Consider the following 14,649-nt stretch of genomic DNA (forward strand, 5'->3'; position numbering starts at 1 on the left):
CTGCTAAAAATTCACAGGAAAGGTTTAATTAGTGCGTAATCACCTGAGAATAAGAATCGCTGGCAGGTTGATGCTTGTACAGGAGCCCAGAATGGACAAGACGGCTCTAGACAGGGTGTTCTGCAGCCACTCCTTCATTTTTCGAGGGTGAGGGCAAGTGCAGGCTGTTGCAATCCACAACTGCACCTCTAGATGGCACTAAATTTTACGCCTTGGTCCTTTAAGTTTGTCAGTCCGAAACAAAAATTCCCCCCTCTTGGATAACAGTAATGTAGGCAGACACTATCCTGGAAGAAAAATAACTACTTCTTCTTCTTCTTTCCAAAATAAGCACAGAGGCCTCAAGAAACATCAAGGATAGACTGATTTCTTCACAAAAAATTTAAATTTAAATTTCAGTTTGATATGAAGCAACTGGGATCCCTACATGATAAATGTTCACGTTAAAGACATCATTCGAATTTTACTTGCAGTTTTGGGGTCAAAAGTACAGGACCCACGTGTACAGTAGGTTCGTGAAGCATAATACCATGAGAAATAGGAAAAGAAGGTCAGGGTTTAAGAAAAATAAAGGAAGAAAATCACATATTCTTCCTGCTTTGGGAACCTCAGCAGCACTGTGCTTGTCTGTCAGCAACAGGATATGTCAACATAAACCTGTTGTGTGAAGCCGATCGTGCCTCATCACACTGGTGCTGAACAGTAAGAGCTAGATGAGTGTGCTGGATAAATATGTATGGATCCATGACTGGGCCGGGGGTGTGAGAGTTTAGGGTGGGAGGAAACAAAGCAAAAAAAATAATTAGCCTTGCGTTCCCAGTCAAATATAAGGCTATATAAGGGGATATCATTGTCGATAAATTACATTCTTAAGGATTGTTTCACCCAAGCCTGCATCTGATAGGATCAATTTTAACTGTTGTATAGTTAGAGAGGAGGTAATTCAGCCTGACCCAGGCATCCAGAGTACTTGGAGTGGCTTCAAAACCTTCAGAGGGACAAAGAGAGAAGCATAACAACACAGCATAACACAGCCTAAACACAGGGAGAGAGATAGATGAGGGAAGATGGAGAGAGAGAAGGAGGTGATGAATGGTGTTGTTTTTCTCTGTAAGGAGGATAACTGTATCCTCCTCTGGGAGCAGCGGAGCTGGAGAGTGTCTGTGAGCGCCAGTCATGTGTCTCGGAGACAGCCAATGGAAATGTGTGGATTTGGTTCATACGCGAGTTTACTGGGTCAGAGTCAAAGCAGTGGAGGAGGCTGCAGCCAATAAGAATGCATAGCACCGTCTGGAGGATTAGCCAATGAGATTGGAGTCTGGTGTCTGGTACCAGTTGATGTCTGACAGTTAGACAGACTGTATCTAATTACCACAGCCGAGGCTCAGCATGGGTCTGTGTGCACGTGTGTGTGTGTGTGTGTGTGTGTGTGTGTGGGTGGGTGTAACTGAGGAGAGAGGGAGTGAAAAATTAGAATTAGAAAGGAGGAAGGTGGTTTGGAGGTTTTGGCAAAAGTTGAAAACAAGGCATCATATCTGGAGAGCTGCCACGTGAAAATAAAACTGTGCCAAAAGACGGTGTGAATATAAATATACAAGCGCTGAATTCAGAATTGACTTATTAAATTAGCCATATTAGGCAGTGATACATCCCATTGCTCTACATGCCTATTATTAAATAAACTCATTTCTGGTACAGTGTGTGAACAAAGGAAACATGTGTAACGACTGTGTGTGTGTGTGTGTGTGTGTGTGTGTGTGTGTGTGTGTGTGTGTGTGTTAAAGTGTGTGGATTTCTGTATATCTCTCCATTTCCTGTATGAATGAATGGCCCTGAAAAGACAGTCCAGTTTCCCACAGTGTAATGGTCTATTATTGTCTCTAACACATTGTTCTTCTTGCTGTGGGCAGCTTCACCCCTTTCAGCCACTCTATTAGTGACTGGACAAGACAGAGACTGCCAGGTGTTAATGGCACACACACACACACACACACAGATACAGACACAGTATATGCATACACACACTCATGAGCTCAGCCTCAGAAAGAGGTGAGCGGGGGTGACAGACAAGGGCAGCTGGTTGGAGGGTTTTTCCTGTTTTTCCTGTTTTGACTGCTTTTGTCTGGGCACAAAATGCTTTACGCGCACACACGCACGCACACACAATATGCTACTGTCACACAATGGCGTTACGTGGAGGCTGTGCTGGCCTGAACTGTTTTTCCCCTCTGCTCACTTGCAAGTTTTGATATGGGGTTTCTTAACTCCTCAGGAAATGACTCCATATCAAGATAATATAACAAGCTCACTTCAAGGAAAAAAAAGGAAAAAGGTTACTTAAAGGAATAGCTGTAAATATGCTAATGTCTGTCAAATATGAAGCTTTAGTCAGCAGCTGGTAAACTTAGCCAGCGCAATCTGTCAAGTTAATACAAATTAATATGTTATATTTAATTTGTTTAAACCGAAAAAAGGGTAATAATGGCACAGTCTGGGGAGTTATATGCAGGAGACAGCCAAAGATAGATACTTTATTGATCCTGGAGGAAATTCAAGTATCCAGTACCAGCATGCAAACATACAATAAACAAACATTAGAATTAACCTAAAACACAGTATCCATACGTTAAAATCGACCTGAATTAGACGTCAGACGTCAGGACAAATGCTAGAAAGGAACAGTGAAGAAGCCCAAAACAAAACTCTCCACAGCAAAGGATAAAACACAGTAACACTGTAAGTAAGTCAGCCAAGAATCTTTATTTATTGCATCAAAATATGAGTTAAACAATGCCAAATTTTTTAAATAAATAGGAGAGGAACAAACTAAGAACTTGTAGCAAGCTGACCTCCCGCCAAACTCAGACATTACAGTCATTGATGTAGACATAACTTCTGGCTAATCAAGTTTTTTAGGATTCATTTCATATGAACTGTGGTTACGTTCCAATTTCTGTATTTCAGTTAACACACTTTCCTTCAAATTCTTCTACGTGTGGTTCAATCTGTTCAGAGGAATATCACATGTCGGCATAACTCAACGCCACTTTAATGAATAGGCAACAAAGGTCCTTTTTTTTTTAATAATCAGTTTCTAGTGAAATGTATTAATCATTTACAAAATCTCATAAAACAATATTGTCAAACAAACAGCCCTTGTGGTCGATTAGATAACAGCTCAGACATCCAACAGTGGTCAGCCGGCAGTAAACATGCCATCAGATTAACTTGTAGCGGCTTGTTCAGAGTGTCTCATTTCCTTTTGTGTCTTTGTGCTAAGCTAAGCTAACCAGCTGCTGGCTGAAGACAGATATGAGAGCGCTATCAATCTTCTCATCTAACTCTCAGCGAGCGTTTGAGTCCATTTCCCAACTAATAAACCACAATTTATGAAAAGCTAAATTGACATCTCCAGGCAGTTTTTATAATAACTGGTGTAACAACTTGGAGGGGTGCATTCAAACGAAAAAGAAAAATGAAAGACCATATGTGAGTGCACATTCATGTGAATATGAGCATGTGTTCATTTGTGCGCTCTGACTTTGATCACTGACAGTGTACAGAAGTATCATGTCCTAGCGTGACAATACTCAATTTGTTGTGGGGAAGTGTAATTAAAACAAGCTTGTCTTTTGCATATGCTGGCCAGCATTGGCATCAACTCGGAAGGGTTCGAATCCATCTGGCCGAAGACCTTCATTTTAACTCATCTCTCCTCTCTGCTTCTCTCTACCTCTCTCTAGGAACTCTTTCTTCCTGAATAAAAACTTGGCCCTACACTAAGTAGCAAAAAAAAAAAAAAACCTGATCGAGGATCAGTATTAGAGAGATGAAATAATAATCCTGTGTTATCCAGTCTGTAGAGAGCATCAGTACTGGTTGTGCTCCAACCCGGCGAAGAGCTGTTGTTGTTATTCTTTGATCAGACCAGCAGGAATAACAATCTATAATTCATAATGCTCAGTCTAGTCTGGGAACACTACGCACTGCACCTTTAATTATTGATCAAACAGAACAGATTTAATATCAATCACTGAAGCATAGGCAGAAGTGAACAAAGTAGGAGAAATGGAGGAATCTCTCGGGCGCTGCCGTCTAACCCCCTAATGAAAACAAAAAAGAACTTCAGTACAGTTAATACTGTGGTGGTGTGCAAACAGGATCTCAGGCTTAGCTTGAACACTGATTCGCTGAGACCACAACTCACATGATACACGCTCTTTGAAGGCTGATGCTCATAGTTTGAGATCGGAAGCTGCCAATACTCTCAATACTTTTACAAATCATCCTACATTATTCAGTATTTCACATGAATGTGATTTCAAGAGAGGTGGAAAAACCTCAGAGCAACATACTTTCCACTGAAAACATATATACTACTGCAACTACTGATACTACACTTAGCACTTCTAGTACTACTACTACAATCACGACCACTACTATAACTATAACTATAGATGCTACTACAACAACCACGACTACATCTTTTTTTTTAGATAATTATTTTGGCCCTATTTATGCCTTAATTGATAGTACAGCTGAAGATAGACAGGAAGCAGAGAGAGGGGGCGTGACACGCAGTAAATTAGCCATCCAATGCGGGATTCGAACCGGGGCCAGCTGCAGCAAGGACTATAGCCTCCACACATGGGGCGGCTGCTTAACCCACTACGCTACCGACTGCCCCACGACTACATCTTTTACCACAGCTGCTACTTTTACAGTTTCAATTTCAACTATTAGTACTGGTACTACTACTATTGCTATTGCCTTTGTGATTACTACTACTATTACTACTACTAGTAGTAGTAGTATTACCAGTATTACCAATACTGCTATTACCACAAGACTCCTGTTATGAGAACTACCTGCAATCACCACCGCAGTTCTTGCTACTACTACTACTTCTGCCTCCGCCTCTTAACCTCTCATTTCATGAGAAGAGATAAAAATATTTTATTCCAACTTTATGGGCGACAGAGTATACAAGTACCTGAGGTGGGGGACTCGAGTCAGACTCAAGACGCAAATTTTAGGCCTTGAGACGTACTAACATTGAGAAAGGAGTTGACTTGACTTTGAGTTTACTAGGAAGCAGCATACAAGCAGAGGCCAACACACAAGGCAGCTATCATGGAGGGGATAAGTCCAAAAATAATAACATTTGGATTGTAGGATTATGTTGTCAATGACAGTAGAACAGCGGTATGCAAGATCTTAAGCCTAAAAATCCTTGACATGAACACCGCAACATCCAAGTTCATCCACAAAGGAAGATATACGAGTGTCTTTCTAGCTAACTTATTGGGTGGTCAAATGCTAGCTAGAAAGGTTAGGTTTAAGTTATGTTAGACTTGGCTTTAATTCTATTATGCATATTAAATCATTGTTAATGTAAGACAGTTCAGGGACTAAATCACGGCCTTATAACAAGTTAAACTATGCAGGCACGTTACAATCTAACACAGCTGTGTGCTCACGACTAAATGGTTACAGGTGTAAAGTTAACCATAGTCTTCTCACGACCTTGCCTTTGTACCCCTTTCCCCGATGTAAGCCCTCTCTGTCGCTGCCAGTGTTGTTACAGCTGTGCAAAAACATATCAATTGGAGACCGATCCTAAGTTTATAATGCCATATACATATATATATAGTCACTGTTGTATTAGATACAAATACTACTACTAGTAGTAGTATTATAAACACTATTGACTACTACTGAAATACTAAAACAGTGATTACTATAACTAACACTACTAATACAGTTACTGCTAACTACTACAACTGTGTGAACCACTACTTCAATTCTACTACGAATCACTACTACGATATGACTTGACTACTTAAGTATTAGTACTACTCCATTACTACTTTACTACTACTACTACCTCCACTGTCCATACTACTAATTAGTACCACAGCACGGACTGTCTGTACTACAACCTTCATGTCTACCCTTACAGAATCCATAAGAAAGTGTCTTGTTAAGATCAATTATTCCATAAATAATGTATAAAATCTGTAATAATGAATACAGTGTTTAAACCTTCAGCATTGCCTCAACTCTAAATTGAGACATCAGGAGGGAGAATAGCAAGGCAAAATGGCTTTAGTCCACTGAGTGGGAGAAATGTGCAGCTGAAGTATACTGATTACAGTGGGCCCGTAAGGGGCTTGCAGCTGTAGAAGCAATTGAACACACACATGCATATACACAGACACAGACACACACACACAGACACACACAGTGTGAAACCCCAACGTACTTGCAGCTTCCTGCCTTTTACTGTCTATTGTTATATTTAGTGACATAGTGCTCACAGACCGTTTTCAACACTCAGGGTGCAATTAGAAATGGACAGACGTTTTCTTACACTCACACACATTTTGACACACACACACAAACACAGGAGAATTCCTGCAGTGTGAAGGGGCCCTAGCCTTCCACTCACTGCAGGAATGCAAGGCGAAAGAGAGCGAGAGAGTTAGAGAGAACGACTGGGACTTTCCCCAGGATCTCAGAAAAAGGAGGGAGAGAGGAAGCAGACAGTGGGAGCGACGGACGACAGGAACAAATACAGGAGGAGGGAAAATGGATGGGTTGTCTTGTGTATGGACTCGTTTCTGTTTCCCACAGTGGAAATGACCTAGTTATTACTGCACACTGTGTGAAAAAGGCCTTACAGCATGAAACACAAGAAGACGATAAAAAAACATGAGAAATGTATCAGAGAGGCTGTGTGACAAACTTTCCGTCTGCTGTACTGAAAAGCTCGGGAGGTCGCAGGAAGAAACGTGTCTCACTCTCAATCTCTGTCTGTCTCTCTCCCTCCCTCTCTGTCTGTCTGTATGTCTCTCTGTCAAGGTTAATGGTGTGTCTCCAGAGCTTACTGCAGTTGCCACCGGTGTTCCCATTGATCCCACACACAGCCACAAACGCCGCTCCCCATATGGCACCGCTAAGGGTGTGTGTGCGTGTGTGTGATAGGGATCAGTAGTCTTGATTGTGACTCAGTTTGTGGCATGTGCGTATGAGTGAGTGTGTGTGTGGTCTTTTCGGTGAGGCAGCTGCTGGCATTCAGGGTTGTGTGTGTGTGTGTGTGTGTGTGTGTGTATGCATGTAATAGTAGAAGAAAACCTCTCTGACATTAGCAAACTTGCCATGTCATCTCAATCCAGGGAGGCCTCACTGTGATAAAAGAACAAGGAATCCTTTCACCCCAGTGTGTGTGTGTGTGTGTGTGTGTGTGTGTGTGTGTGAGTGGGTGAGAGAGAGAGAGAGAGAGAGAGAGAGGGAGAGAGAGAGAGAGAGAAAGAGTTTGTGTCCATATTAGTGCATAAACATCAGTACATCCGTGTGTTTTAAGTCTGTGTATGTGCACATATTTGTGTGTCTATGTATGTGCTACTATCTACTACATCCAGGTGGTTTTGAGTGTGTGTGTGTGTGTGTGTGTGTGTGTGTGCAGGTATGTCTAAGTGTGCTTTTGCCTTGTCTGTATGAAAGTACGTGTGTGTCCCTTCAGTGAGGGTGGTCTCCACCTGTGGATTACACTGTATAGGTCTGTATGCAGTTGCAGAGAGCCGGGTGGGGGCTTCATTTTTCTCCAGAACACACAGTTCCCCGCTCTAAATAAAAGCACAAACGCTCTCTACGTTTAAGCTTAACCCATAGCTGCTAAGATATTAGAGAAGGACATGGAGAGACACTGAAAGGATGGGAAAGCCCCACATTCTGCACATACTAATATATCTATTTTAATCCTGTTTGACAACCCTGATTATAAATCAACTGATTCACGCAGGAATGTGTGGGTTAGTGGTTTGTCTCTTGGGTGTTCTGCAACAACACAATAGGAGAATTGGATACTTTTTCCATTAATTCAAGTTAAAGTTGATCACCCACATTGTGCCTCTCACATCACATGCTCATTAGTGTATTTCCCTGGCCCCACCGGCACGTCCCATAGACTCTACATTGTCATGAGGTCATAGACAAAGAGGAGACTTTTCTAGGCTCTATGTAAGTTTAGCTATGTAAATACTAAATCGGATTTAATGGCCTAATTCTCACAATACAGAGTAATAATCAAGGTCTATTATATAAAATCTGCTCTGTGCCTGCTATCCATCCACCTTGCCAAGGAAGTTTCTAAAATACATCCAGGTTTTCTGTTATTCGTCTCTTGCTGATTGAAATGACGCATTTAGATTCAGCTGTGCAGTTTTGTTGCATCAAGCATAATAAAGATTACTTCGATTACTTGTTTAGCCTTTTGAACTCTCATAATGATTTCTCGTTCGCAGCCACGGCTAACGTTAGCCTTGCTAATATCCGATCATATGCGCTTTCCGAGACGAATCTGACCTCGGCTCTCTGACCTTTCACCTCCTGACCAGGGGCACTCGCTCCGGCAGGTCATTTGGTACCACCATGATGCACTTTATTACACACGCACAGCACTTACATCATGATCAGCCCTGTCTGATCACGGCTGGGTCTTCTCAGATCCACACTGGACACAATGTTAAACCCTGGACCTGCAGTAAAAGAACACGGTGTGACCTGGATCTGACTGACCTCATAAATGTAAGATCTGAACCCGTACCGGCCCCTGGTTGGATCTTAGGTCCTACGGTTCGGATGGACCTGTGAAGAAGTCCTCCTACTTCAGCGTGTGCTCTCAACAGACTTTATAATGGTTGTCTATGTGGACAGTGTTTTTGGAGCCAAAGGGGACTTTTTTATGTCACAGTAGATAATAGATTTCTGTAATTTCCCAGCTTGGGATAAATAAAGTCTATCTATCTATCTATCTATCTATCTATCTATCTATCTATCTATCTATCTATCTATCTATCTATGTCTGTCTGTCTGTCTGTCTGTCTGTCTGTCTGTCTGTCTGTCTGTCTGTCTGTCTGTCTGTCTGTCTGTCTAGTACAGGGATTTGTCACTAAGACAAACTGGTAGCAAGGTTGAGTTTCTGTATCCAGCTCTATTAATACATCTGTGATGTTCTGTTAATGTCCCAACACTTTGCCGCTGTTACCCTATCCATTGCAGATTGATAGATTCCTTCCTCATCAAATGTTTGCAATGCGTTTTTTAAATTGTACACATGCATCCATGTTCGCTTGTAGTCTTTTTCTTGTGTGCCTTTGTTGGCACATTTCCATGTTCTTACTTTAGGTACAGAAGCACTGTCAGAACCTCAATGGAGCAGTAGTTGTTGAAAAAACTTTTCATCTTTTTCACAGTCTTAACCCAAGGTCTACTTATTATGATTTATTACTTCAACTTGCTTTTACCAGAGCTTTCTAGCTTTGTTAAGTGGACCTTGAGTTTTATTATTTTGCTAACTACTTTTCCGAGGTCAAAAATGAACTTTTACACTCTTTTATGCTCATTAAAAATTATACAAGATTTATTTTTTTTTCTCTTTACCAGCCAGTACAGATACCAATTTAGCTCAGACGGCAAAGATTCGGGTATCACATTTCAGCTTTTCATAAAGAATGATGACAGAGGGCCTCTAAGAAAAATTACACTGAGCAATAAAAGCTACAGAAACAGAGACTAAAGCTTTGTGAGTTTGACAGCGACCAGCCAAACATTGTTATAATAATGTAATCATCCCTGACGGTGGTGTATATATTTTGCTATTATTTTATATTATTTTCATCATAAAACATGTCAAACTTTGTCAGATATAAGTATGGTGTGGGAGCATTAACCTTGCCTTAAGAGTGCCTAATCCACCTATAAGAACTGCATCAGTAATAAAGCAGTACTGGGAATTTATTGACATTGAAACTGTAACATTAAAGACTGAAAAGTGTCAAAAAAGAAATATCAGTATTGGCCTTCAAAAACCCATATCAGTCTATCCCCAGCTGGTGTGTGAGAGAGAAAAAGAGGGAGACTGCAAACCACATCTTAGCCTGCCAAAAATCACATTTCCCCTCTACAGTATAGCTGGTTTACATTAAATCTCACACATGCATGGCAAAGCCAGAGTCCACCCACTTCACATTTCATTACCAAGAAAAGCTCAAACTGTTATACAAGCCTCTCCAATGCAGCAGAAATCTCTAATGCGATTTCATCAGAACTTTGATGAAAAAGACCTGTAAAAAGCGGTAGTAAGGTGGTGGGAAGAAGGTATAGAAGGGGAGCGAACCACTATAAATTCATCCCGTGGGATTAGGAGCTATGGAAACTGGAGAATCTGGGGTCAAACATGGCCCCTACATGCCTGATCTATTGGCCAGAGCAGTACAATAGTAACGGCAAGGGAATAGCCACATATCACATGTCCCTACTGCTGTATTACAGTATGCTGACTTAATGAAACTAGACTTCAGAGCACAAACTCTCTCTGAAGCTTCTGTAGGTTTTCTATTGGCTCACTTAGTGATGTGAATGTTTTAGGAATGTTTGAGATTCAAACTGTTTGCTGTACTTAGGAGACCTTTCAGATACATTTTTTTGTATTGAGCTATGTTAAAGATCCTGTATGTATATCACCAAAAATATGTAAAGATCCAAACAATAAACTCAACAGTGATTGCTGAACATCTCATTCCCAAACCACCCCTGATGATGTCATTTGGGAAATAACCCTAGATGATGTTATCAAGGCTGTCTCTGCTTGGGGTGGAGACTTATTTTAGCATGGAATTTAAAGTTTGAAAGAAGTGGACCAATACCAGGGAGGCAGAGTTTAACAAATGATACTATTAAGTTGCATTGTGGGAATTGTAGGATCATGTGTTTTTGGACTCTGACTGAAACAAACATGTCTTAAAGCCACCCTCCACTAAAAGATGTGTCCCACTGACTTCACTTGGATGTTTGACGTCACTGTTTCCATGTTTATCTTCTGAAGGAGTCAAGCCTCTCTGTGTTCACTTTAAAGATGGTGCCAATTACATATACAACTTCCACAGTTGTGATGTGGAAACTTGAAGCCATTGGTGCACATACACTGAGAATGGACTTCCCAACTTAAATCTAGCTGGAAATGAATGATTAGCTCTTGCCATGCCAATGCTAAGTGAGTGTATATTTGGAGTTTGTAAAAGATGACTGGATTTGCTGAGACGAGGTCATCTGATGTATCACTGCACAGCAGACTGACATGGACAAAAGACACAAATCATGACAAAGATTAGACAAAAGTTTTACTGAATTTCACTCACTCGGCTAGAACATACTACAATTATCAAATTTGACTAAAACTAATATAAATTTAGTCAAAGGACTAAAACTAAATAAAAAAGTGCCAGAATTAGTGCCTAAAACATGTCTGAGGAGCGTCTTTGATAAAGGTTCAACACTAGATCGCTGTAGTAGCTCTTAAAGAGTTCCCTTAATTCAAACTATAAGCCCTAAACAGCCCTGAATCAAAGATAAAGTCTGTGTACTTTTGGCCTCAATGTGTATATCCTTTGGGGTGATCCAGAGAAAAAGCTCTCTTGTTCTGTCTTCTGTCTCTTTCTGGTGTGGATTTACTCATATACTATATTGACATGTGTTTTAATAAAAGACACAACTGCCAAAACAGTGAGCGAAAACCTAATATTTCAAAAACCCACCATACACTAGCTAATACTGTAGTGCCATATTTCAAACTGTATTAAGATGATAAAGTCTCTCTCTCTCTTTCAAACCCCATATGGATCAGTTTAAACACACCCTGGTTTGGCCCACTTTCAGAATGTCACAGGACATTTATCTTTATTCCCTTCTTCCTCTCCATACTACCTTATAGAGGAATGGCTTTTACAGATGTGCTCTCTGCACACTCATCTACCCCTCTCTCTCTTTCTCTCTTTTACACTTTACTTACATGGTTTCCTGCCTTGTGCCTCGTACTCTGCCTGTGTACACTTATAGAGCTTTCCATCTGGAAAATATATCCTTTCACTCGTGTATAGAAGCATAGGAGGAGAGGAGTTTCATCTTTGCTTTCTTCCTCTCCTAATCAGTGATATAGTGGAGGGTACAGCACCTAAAACCTATTTACCAACATTTTAATTTAGCAGAATACCCAGCTATAATATGATGAAGAAAAGAAGAAAAAATGGTGTGTAGTGTGATGTATTAATATAGATATAAGTCAAAGCATGAATGTATCTTCTGATAGAGTAACAGGTATATAATGCTATTATAAAATGGTAAATGATAATATCAACATGAAAATGAAAGAATATACAAATAACAAGAACTTTTGTTATCAGTGTTATAGCTTAGAGGGAAATGGAAAGCACCACGTTTTCTATAAATAAAGTACTATTTTTTGTTGCAATCTGCCAGCAAGTTGTGACTCAACCTGTAGCCAGTTCATGTAAGCTCTTAGTTGAAAACACCTCAGCCTCACAGAAAGTGATGTGTTTTGATCCAGCAGAGGAGCAGTTTGTGGAAAATAAATATGATCGCCTTCAGAAATGTGGGCTTCATCAACAGAAAACACAGAAAAGATGCTCGGTAATGAAAACGCTGCTTGACTTGATTGGCGACATCTGATGCAAAAGCACCACTCAGTAATAGAGAGAGTCAGTGGGAAGCTACTGTTTTGTACTTTATTTCTGTATGTCATTCACAGTGTGGGATGGAGTCCCACAGATGACTCTAAAGCTAATCTATGTTAAATACATCTACTATCTTTGCCCATCATGATCTACCCATCTTTATCATCGGCTTCCCCTCGAATAAAACACAATCAATAGTAAGACGACACTAACGGGATGAGTGCAGTCTTTACTGATCTTAGTAGGCATCTTATTTCAACTCTGTTGTACATTCAGTGTAAGATTGCCACAATATTGCACTGAAAATAGGGATGTTCCTAATGACTCGTTTTCCTATTGCTGCAGGCCCGGGTTGTGGACTGACTGTTCGATGCAACAACTATCCACTAATGTACTTTTATAAAATACTAATAGTTAGTTTACCCGACTAGTATTTCTAGCAAGCGTAGCCACGTTCATTTGACTCGCTGACTAATCACACATGTACCTAATTTACAGTGCTTATTCTTCACACTATATTTAGCCTATGTCAAACTGCCTGTACTTGTTGGCTAAGTGCAGAAGTCGTCTTTAGCCCACAATTAGCATTTCCCTAGCAACACTTAATAATTTGTTTAAATAGTTATTTAAATAAATACACCTAACACCTAACACAACATTTGTGGTACACCTTTTAAGTATGTGTCTAACAGACTGTATACTTTATTCTATGATCATGTTTGGACTAGTACACCATAGCTTTTAGGTTTAGCACATACCAATGGTAACATAATCTTATATAATCGGTTACACACACAAATACATTTCAGGCAGTGCAGCACAGACCTAATGACACATGTTTAGGACATGAAAGCACATGCTTGAAGATGCATGTGAGAAGAGGTCAGCTCAGCTGAGTTGTGTTTTATTGGCGGTCGTACGCCTCATAATTATCTTTCAGTACTGCAGGTCACACAGTCTTTTCTTCATCGGTTACATCGCCGCTCATACTCAACCTGAACGCCCCTGCTTTTGCTTCTGAACTAAAAACAAGAGAACACAAAACTCTGAAGAGCCTCTGTGTCAAGTCTCGCAAGTTTGCCAATATTCGACCTTGATCAGCGTCTAGACAGCGTCCATGACATACAAACAAAACCTGAGTGCTTCTCCTGAGTGCGCTGTATCGGATGCTGTGACCCTGCCTGCCTCCAGTCCACTTATATAAGGAAAGATTACACAAGCAAAAAAAGCACCGCAAGGAGCAGACGAATATAGCTCGGCGAATCTCCGTGTATATTTGATCAAGCGTGTGAGCTACAGTGTATGTGAAAGGAGCAGTGGAGTGTGTTTGAAAGAAAGAAGGATGTGCATGAGTCTATATGTCAGTGAGGGGTGGAGGCAGACAGACGGCAATGGAGGGGATGGAGGCAGGGGGTTGCACACATTCTCTGTGGTTTGGGAGAAAGAAAGCAATTTATCATCTCAGCACGGCTTGGTTGTATAAACTGTTTGGGCTGCTGGAAATTTACATTTTATACAATTACTTTGGCAGTATTGTTTCTTTATGATAGTCACAGCAGTCAAGTTAATGCACCGAATTAGTGTGAGAACAAAAAAGGGAGTTGGGAGGAACATAAGACAGGAAGAAGATGAAGAAGAAGAGGAGGAGGAGGAGGTGCAGAAAGTGGAGGTGTGGGTTTGACTTAAACAGCAGAAGGACTGCCGGAGCTGCTTCCACACTTCAAGGGCTTTAGTGACAGTGAAGCTGCTCTATTCAGCACCGTCAGCAGTTTTCCTCACGCATGTGTGTGTGTGTGTGGTACATGTGTGCCTATCCACAGGGAATGAAAACTCACCGTGTTGTTCTTCCATAAAGCAAGGACACTTTCCTACATAGGCACAGAGGACAAGCACACACATACTATGCAGCCACATACTAGTACACTGATGTATGGGTGAGCTTATCCGATGTACTTTTTCATTTACCTTTTAGTGTACATGTTGGAATATATTTAATATTTGATGGGATATTATTCAATACTTTGTCGGTTTAATTAATTCTCATGTGACATTGTGATTCCACAAAAGTATGCATAATTATGCATCTCTCAGTTTCTCATTACACACATAATTTAAA

Source organism: Larimichthys crocea, chromosome XIII (assembly GCF_000972845.2).
Source record: "Larimichthys crocea isolate SSNF chromosome XIII, L_crocea_2.0, whole genome shotgun sequence".
NCBI lineage: Eukaryota > Metazoa > Chordata > Actinopteri > Sciaenidae > Larimichthys > Larimichthys crocea.